This window comes from Miscanthus floridulus, chromosome 13 (genome assembly GCF_019320115.1).
Source record: "Miscanthus floridulus cultivar M001 chromosome 13, ASM1932011v1, whole genome shotgun sequence".
Lineage (NCBI taxonomy): Eukaryota > Viridiplantae > Streptophyta > Magnoliopsida > Poales > Poaceae > Miscanthus > Miscanthus floridulus.
Genome location: NC_089592.1, coordinates 76,167,279 through 76,174,831, shown reverse-complemented (window position 1 = coordinate 76,174,831; position 7,553 = coordinate 76,167,279).

The window sequence follows — 7,553 nt, the reverse complement described above, 5'->3', positions numbered from 1 at the left end:
CTGGAGGAGCCCTCGGCGCGGCGTCGCGGCCGGCCCGCCGGCCGGCTGTCGTCGTCCGGCGGCGGCAGGAAGGGGAACACGAGAACGGCGATGCCGGAGGTGACGAGCTAAATTTGGAACGGAAGAGGAAGGGTGGAAGCGAGCCGGCTGGCCTGCTGCCCAATATGGCGAGGTCGTGCCATTGCGAGATGCGACCATGGAATGGAGGGGAAGAGGCGGGGAATGGGAAGGGGGCGCGCGCGCCAGCCAGTTTGTTCCGTTCGTATCCTCCGGCGGCGTTGGATTAGAGGCCGCTGGATCAAGCACAGACGGCCCGAATGCAATGCAGGAGCATCAGATCAGATGGATGGCCTCGTGAAACCCCATGTCACGCACGCTTTGGCAGTGCAACGGGAGTGTCACCTGTACTGTACCAACATGCCGCGTGCGAGAGGAAGAAAGAACAAGGTCAGTCCTCACGCTTTGTTGCATCAACGACCCTTTAACCAAGCCACTCCATTCCAAGGTATAAAATCCTCTCTTTGCAGGAAATAGCCCAACAACAGTCCAGGCGCACAGGTCAAGGCTAACACCACAGGAAAGATACATACTACACTTTCCGGCATTGTTTGACAGGACCCAGATGTTATACTGATGCATCAACGGTGCCTGATCAAGCCTCTATGATGATTAAAAACGCTGGACTAGGTGTTTTCGTCGTAAACACTCAGGTGCATCCGCCACAGCACATCTACATCAAGGCAGTCATGGCAGCATCCTATTCCGTGCTGATGGCAGAGGCAGCAGCTCTGGCTCTTGCTGCTGACATATCCAAGCGCCTCAATCTTCAACACATGAACTTCTTATCTGACAACCAGGAGCTGGTACACTTTCTTAATTCTACAGATCACTCCGACCCTCCAGATTGGAGAATCAAGCATCTCACACAACACTTCTTCAATTGCTCGCAACAAAGAAGCACAAAGATATTCAAGATCAGAAGAAGTCTAAATCAAACGGCTGATATTTTAGCTAGACAGGCTCTTCAGGACTTTCAGTCCTCCAACCTGTCCTCTTGTGTTTGTTCAAACACATCTCATGTACATCAGTGCCCACTGTTGGTTGCACTGCAGTCTATGCGCATCAACTCTGTTTCTTTAATTACAGCTAGATGCTGTTGAATAATAATATGTTGTCACAACCCAGACAAGTTTGATAGATTCATTCGAGTAACAGTTAGATTGGAAGGGAGGAAGGAGAGCAAGCAAGGGGGCGGTTCAGAGGAAGCTTGCGGAGGCAAGGTAATTGGTACAAGGTTTTTCCTAGTTACCCTATCTCTCCTCTAACCTATTACATTTATCAGATTACCCAGCGACCAGGCGCTTCACGCTTTCGTCCACTCGGCTCCGCTGGTGCGCGTGCTCGGCATCCTTGCCCCGGTGGAGCGCCTTGGATACGGCCCAGGCCCATGTGTGGTGGCCTCCTCTTCTGATGGCAGGCATGGCTCCGCATCTTGGGCCGTAACATCCCCTCCTCCTTGCGCGCCAAGCCGACTCCAGACGGTGGCGCGAGGAAACTGCTGTTGGAGATGCTCCAAGTCCTCCCATGTGGCTAGAGAAGCTGGCAAATGAGACCACTTGATCAGCCCTTGAGAGATTGAACGCTTACCTTTGAACACGGGCCGGACTTGCAAAATCCGTTCAGGAATACTCCAAATAAAATCCGCTGTAGGGGGATGAAGTGTGACAGTATAATGAGCACCGACTGACTTTTTCAATTGTGACACATGAAAGACTGGATGCACAGAGGAAGAAGCGGGCAGCTCCAATTGATAAGCCATGGTACCCACACGAGCAACCACACGGTACGGTCCAAAGAATTTGAAAGACAGCTTCTGATTGGCGCGCTGACTCAAGGAAGATTGAATGTATGGTTGAAGTTTCACAAACACCCAATCATTTACCTCAAAGTGACGCTCAGAGCGATGTTGATCGGCATACTTCTTCATGCGTTGCTTGGCACGGTTGAGATGCTGTCGAATGATATTAGTCATAAGAGCTCTGTCGGAAACCTAGGTGGCCAAATCTGTCGCTGGAACATCTGGACTGTTAGCAAGGCCAAAATGCCGGGGAACATAACCATACATAACTTCAAATGGGGAGCGCCCGAGAGCAGAATGCCAATTGGTATTGTACCAAAACTCTGCTTGGTCCAGCCACTGCTGCCAAGTGCGAGGACAGGCATGCAAAAAACAGCGCAGAAATGTTTCGACACATTGATTCACCCGCTCCGTTTGACCATCGGACTGTGGGTGGTATGCCGTACTCATATGCAACTCCACACCAGCCAATTTGAATAACTCACGCCAAAAGTTGCTAGTAAAGATCTTATCCTGATCTGAAATGATAGCTTTGGGAAGACCATGTAGTTTATAGACTTGCGAAAGAAAGAGCTAAGCAACAGAGGCAGTAGTGAATGGATGCTTGAGGACCAGAAAATAAGAATACTTGGAGAACAAATCTACCACAACCAAAATGTAGTTGAAGCCACCTGAAGACGGGAGCCCTTCAATGAAATCCATCGAGATGACTGACCAAGCTCCATCAGGAACCGAAAGAGGTTGCAACAGACCAGGAAGCTTAGCTCGATCAGGCTTGGCTTGTTGACAAACAGTGCAAGCAGCCACAAAAGCCTTGACAGCTGACTTCATCCCTTGCCAAGCAAAGATTTGTTTGAGACGGCGATAGGTAACATCGACACCGGAATGTCCCCCAATAGCTATGGAATGCACTGCTGCAATCAATTTAACATGCAGATCCTTGCTGTGACCCACCCAAACGCACTGGTTATAACGGAGCAGGCCATCCCTCAATGTGAAACCGGGTACTGCATCAGGTGTAATGGAGAGCTTAGTAAGGAGCTCTTGAGCATGGGCATCCTGAGCATAGGTGGAAACCACTTCCTCAAGCCACTGCGGTTTACAGACTGAAACTGCAGCAAGCTGAGATGAGGGAATGCAAGACAAGGCATCGGCCACACCATTGTCTGCACCCTTGCAGTACACAATGTTGTACTGAAGGCCAACCAATTTAGCGAACACTTTCTGTTGCCAAGGAGTGTGCAGGCGTTGCTCGGTGAGTTGCACCAGACTGCGGTGATCAGTCACTATCTGGAACTCCACATGCTGAAGGTAGCTGCGCCACTGCTCCACAGCCATCAGAATTGCCATATACTCTTTTTCGTAAGTGGACAAACCCCGTGAACGAGGACCCAAAGCTCTGCTCAGATAGGCTAAGGGATGCCCATTCTGCATCAACACTGCCCCAATACCAGTACCACTTGCATCGGTTTCAACTGAAAAGGGTTGACTGAAATCAAGAAGGGCCAACACAGGAGCAGATGTAAGCGCCTATTTGAGAGCCACAAATGCCTGCTCCTGCAAGTCTGTCTAGACAAACAGAGCGCCCTTGCGCAACAGTTCCATCAAGGGACGCGAAATACTGCCAAAATGTCGGACAAAACGCCGGTAATATCCCGCGAGACCCAAAAAACTGTGCAGATCCTTGGCTGTTTGGGGGGACGGCCATTGGACCACTGCCTGAACCTTCTTAGGGTCCGTGGTGACACCTTCAGCCGAAATGATATGACCAAGGTAGCGTAACTGGCGCCGAGCAAAGCGGCATTTGGACATCTTGACCTGCCACTGATCTCGTTGCAGTAACTGTAACACCTAACGAATGTGCTCCAAGTGTTCATCGTAGGTACGGCTGAAAATGAGGATATCATCAAAGAATACTAACACACACTTGCGCAAGAGGGACCGGAGAGTGGTATTCATAGCTTTCAGGAATGTAGCTAGAGCTCCAGTGAGGCCGAAGGCCATAACTCGAAACTCATAATGGCCTGAATGAGTCTGAAAGGCAATCTTAAATTCCTCTCCCATTTTCAAACGTATCTGGTGATACCTAGCATTGAGGTCCAGACAGGAAAACCAAGAGGCATGGGTCAATTCATCCAGTAACTCCTCGATAACAGGCACCAGGTACTTAGCTTTGACAGTAAGAGCATTAAGCTGCCTGAAATCCACACAAAAGCGGAAGGTACCGTCCTTTTTCTTGACTAGCAACACTGATGAAGAAAAAGGACTGTGACTGTGCTAAATGGTTCCTGACTATAACATATCTAAAATTTGGCGCTCGATTTCATCTTTGACAGCTGGAGGGTAGCGATATGGACGTACTGAGAACGGACTGGCCCCCGGTAGCAATGGAATGGTATGATCACAATCACGGGCTGGAGGATAACCCGAAGGAGGAGCAAACACCGACTAAAATTCAGCTAAGAGTGCCGAGACTTCTGGTGGAACTACTCCCTGACCAACAAATGAATCATCCGACAAAACTGCTGATACCTGCACCACTGAACCTGGAGGCAATGCTGAGAGAGAACCCGGCAAGAAGCACTGGTTTTGTCCTTGTGTGATAAGCAGCCACTTGTGTTGCCAATCAATGTTCATTGGACTATAAGAAGCCAGCCAATCCATGCCCACAATGAGCTCATAAGAAGACAACGGCAACACCTTAGCTTGAGAGACAAACTCATGAGTCTGAACAATCCAAACAAGGTTCTGGAATTGAGAGGAACAGAGCAATTGCGAACCATCTGCCACCATGACCTTGAGTGGAGGGGAGAGAACCGACTGACCTTGCAATTGAGCAGCCAGTGCAGCACTGACAAAGGTGTGACTGCTGCCAGAATCAATGAGAATGCGAACTGGATGACCCTGAATGTGCCCCATGAACTGAATAGAGGTGACCGAGGATGGACCGCCAGAAGTAGCCATCGAGATGGCAATACACAATTGAGCTTCATCAGTGCCAGCTTCCAAACAGTCATCATAACCTTCCTCCTGACAGTCCCCAGAAAAACAAACCTCCCACAGTTCTTGCAAAGCATGCAATTGAATGGCTTCAGGGCAACGACGATCCCGTGACCATTTCTCTCCACACTAGAAACAGAGGCCACGAGCTCGTCGATAATCACGCAACGTGGAGAGCTTGTCATCCATACCATGAGCTCGGCGGTCAGGGGCCGAATGTGGTAGCACTGGCTTATCTTGACGGTCCAGACGCGGTGGTGGATGAAACAGCGGCGGCGGTGGTCCGCGGACAGGAGCCTTGGCAAAGGTGAAGGGTTCAGGTCGCCGAAGCTCCTTCTTACGAACCGGATCCACCAAAGCAAGGACACAGGTAGTATCCAAATTCTGGGGACGTTGCATATGAACAGCAGCACGAATGTCGGTACGCAAACCATCGACAAAACGCATAGCATAGTAAATTGAATCGGTATTACGACCATAAGCAGTTAACTGATCTACCAACCCAATGAATTTGTCAATATATTCCTGGACTGAGGCTGACTGGTGGATGTGAAAGAGCTGACGAACCAGTAGTTCATGCTGGTCTTTACCAAAGCGGTTCATGACCGGTTCCTGAAACTGTTCCCAGCCCCCCGAGCGAACCTGCTCCTCAACCGATTGCAACCAACACGCCGCGGCGCCAGACAAGTGCATGGTGTCTACCTTGACCCAGCGGCGGCGCGGAACGAAGTACATCGCAAAATAATCTAAGCAACGCCCGAGCCACAATTTTGGGTTGGAACCATCAAATGGAGGAAAATTGATTTTAGGTAGATAATGATTACCCCCATCTCCGTCCTCATAACCACGATGATCCTGAGACCCGTGCACCCCTCCCGAACCACCCTGAGTGCCCGCAACGAGAGCCGAACTCGAGTAGGATCGATACAGTTTGGGTTTGGAATCGGGATCAGGCGGGATGAACGTACCCTTGACCGGGGATCGAGCGTAAGACTCAAATCCCCGGTGGCTTGATTCCTCGTGGGGCCCTAACGGGCGGAAGTGAGTCCAGCCAGCGGGAATCCACGCCGCGGACTCATTGGGGCGTTGTAGCACGCCGGTCGGCGCGGCTTGCGTAGCGTCAAGTACGGAGCGGCTCACCGACTTGCGCAGCGCAGTCATCTCCTCCCGCATCGACTCCACCTTCTCCTCAGTCTTCCTGAACGCCCCAATCTCCGCGCGCAGTTCCGCCACGGAGGCGTCCATCTTCGGTTTCCAAGCGTCGAGCACCTTGGCGGCGTCCTCCAGGGAACCGACGCGGGCGCCGATGGAGTGCTCAACGGCATCGATCCGATTAGTGAGGTTGGATTGCACAGACTTGAGCTCATCGAGAATGAGTTTGGTGTTGATATCCATGGCCCCGAGCTGCTTGCGGAAGCGGATGAAATGCTCGTGGTCGATTTGGTGGGGCTCCATGGTGAATCGATTTCCAGCGATTGGCTCCTACACCGATCAACCGAGGACGAGGACGATCAACTGAGGACACGGACCTATGGGTTCATCACTCGTTGCCGCAGCACCGAGGACGATCAACCAGCCGTCGGGGGTTACGATCCCAGATCAAGGTGAAGGAAATAAAAAATCGGCTAAGAATCGAGGGCTCTGAGTACCAATTTGTCACAACCCAGACAAGTTTGATAGTTTGATAGATTCTTACGAGTAACAGTTGGATTGGAAGGGAGGAAGGAGAGCAAGCAAGGGGGCGGTTCAGAGGAAGCTTGCGGAGGCAAGGTAATTGGTACAAGGTTTTTCCTGGTTACCCTCTCTCTCCTCTAACCTATTACATTTATCAGATTCCCTAGAGATCAGGCGCTTCACGCTTTCGTCCACTCGGCTCTGCTGGTGCGCGTGCTCGGCATCCTTGTCCTGGTGGAGCGCCTTGGATACGACCCAGGCCCATGTGTGGCGGCCTCCTCTTCTGATGGCAGGCATGGCTCCGCATCTTGGGCCGTAACATATGTTTGTTGTAAAAAAAAAGTCCTCACGCTTTGTTTGACATCGTCTGGAGCCTGGATCTTTGGTTGACCAAAAGTCCAATTTCGCTAGGAAGGGGTTCCCTGGTCTCGGCAGGGGATTTTCTGGCAGATTGGCTGACCAAAATTTCGGATTGTTGTGTCAGTGAGACGCATGTCTTCTCATCAAGAACAGGGCGCTGGGAGCGGGATTAGAGATCATTTCATTCAGCGCATCCACGACGACATCACATGTTCTTCCTGGGAACTGGGAAGCGGCCTCACCAGAGAGACGCGCTCTTGTGCCACAAATCCTCTCACCACACAGCGACGTGCGCGGCCATTAAACCTGCACACAATCCATATAAAAAAAATGTTTCCGGATGGCATAAAAAAACATCAAAGCGACATCAACCAGCCAAAGGAGGGGAGTCACGGGGAGGACCGTCTCCGTCATAGGGCATCCAACTCGAACCCTTCGACGAGGACCGACTCCCCCAGGCCGATCTCTGACAGACAACAGCGTCCTAATGGCTTCACGCTTGAAGGCAGACAGTGGTGCTGCAAAGGTCGTCTGGTACTTATCGAAGGCCCCATCATCATCACGTTGAGTTGCTGGGTTTGTTTAAGCCCCACTTGAATATCATCACGTTCTGTGCCTGAACCGTCGGGTTTCGAGATGCACGACGCATGCTTGAGCTGGA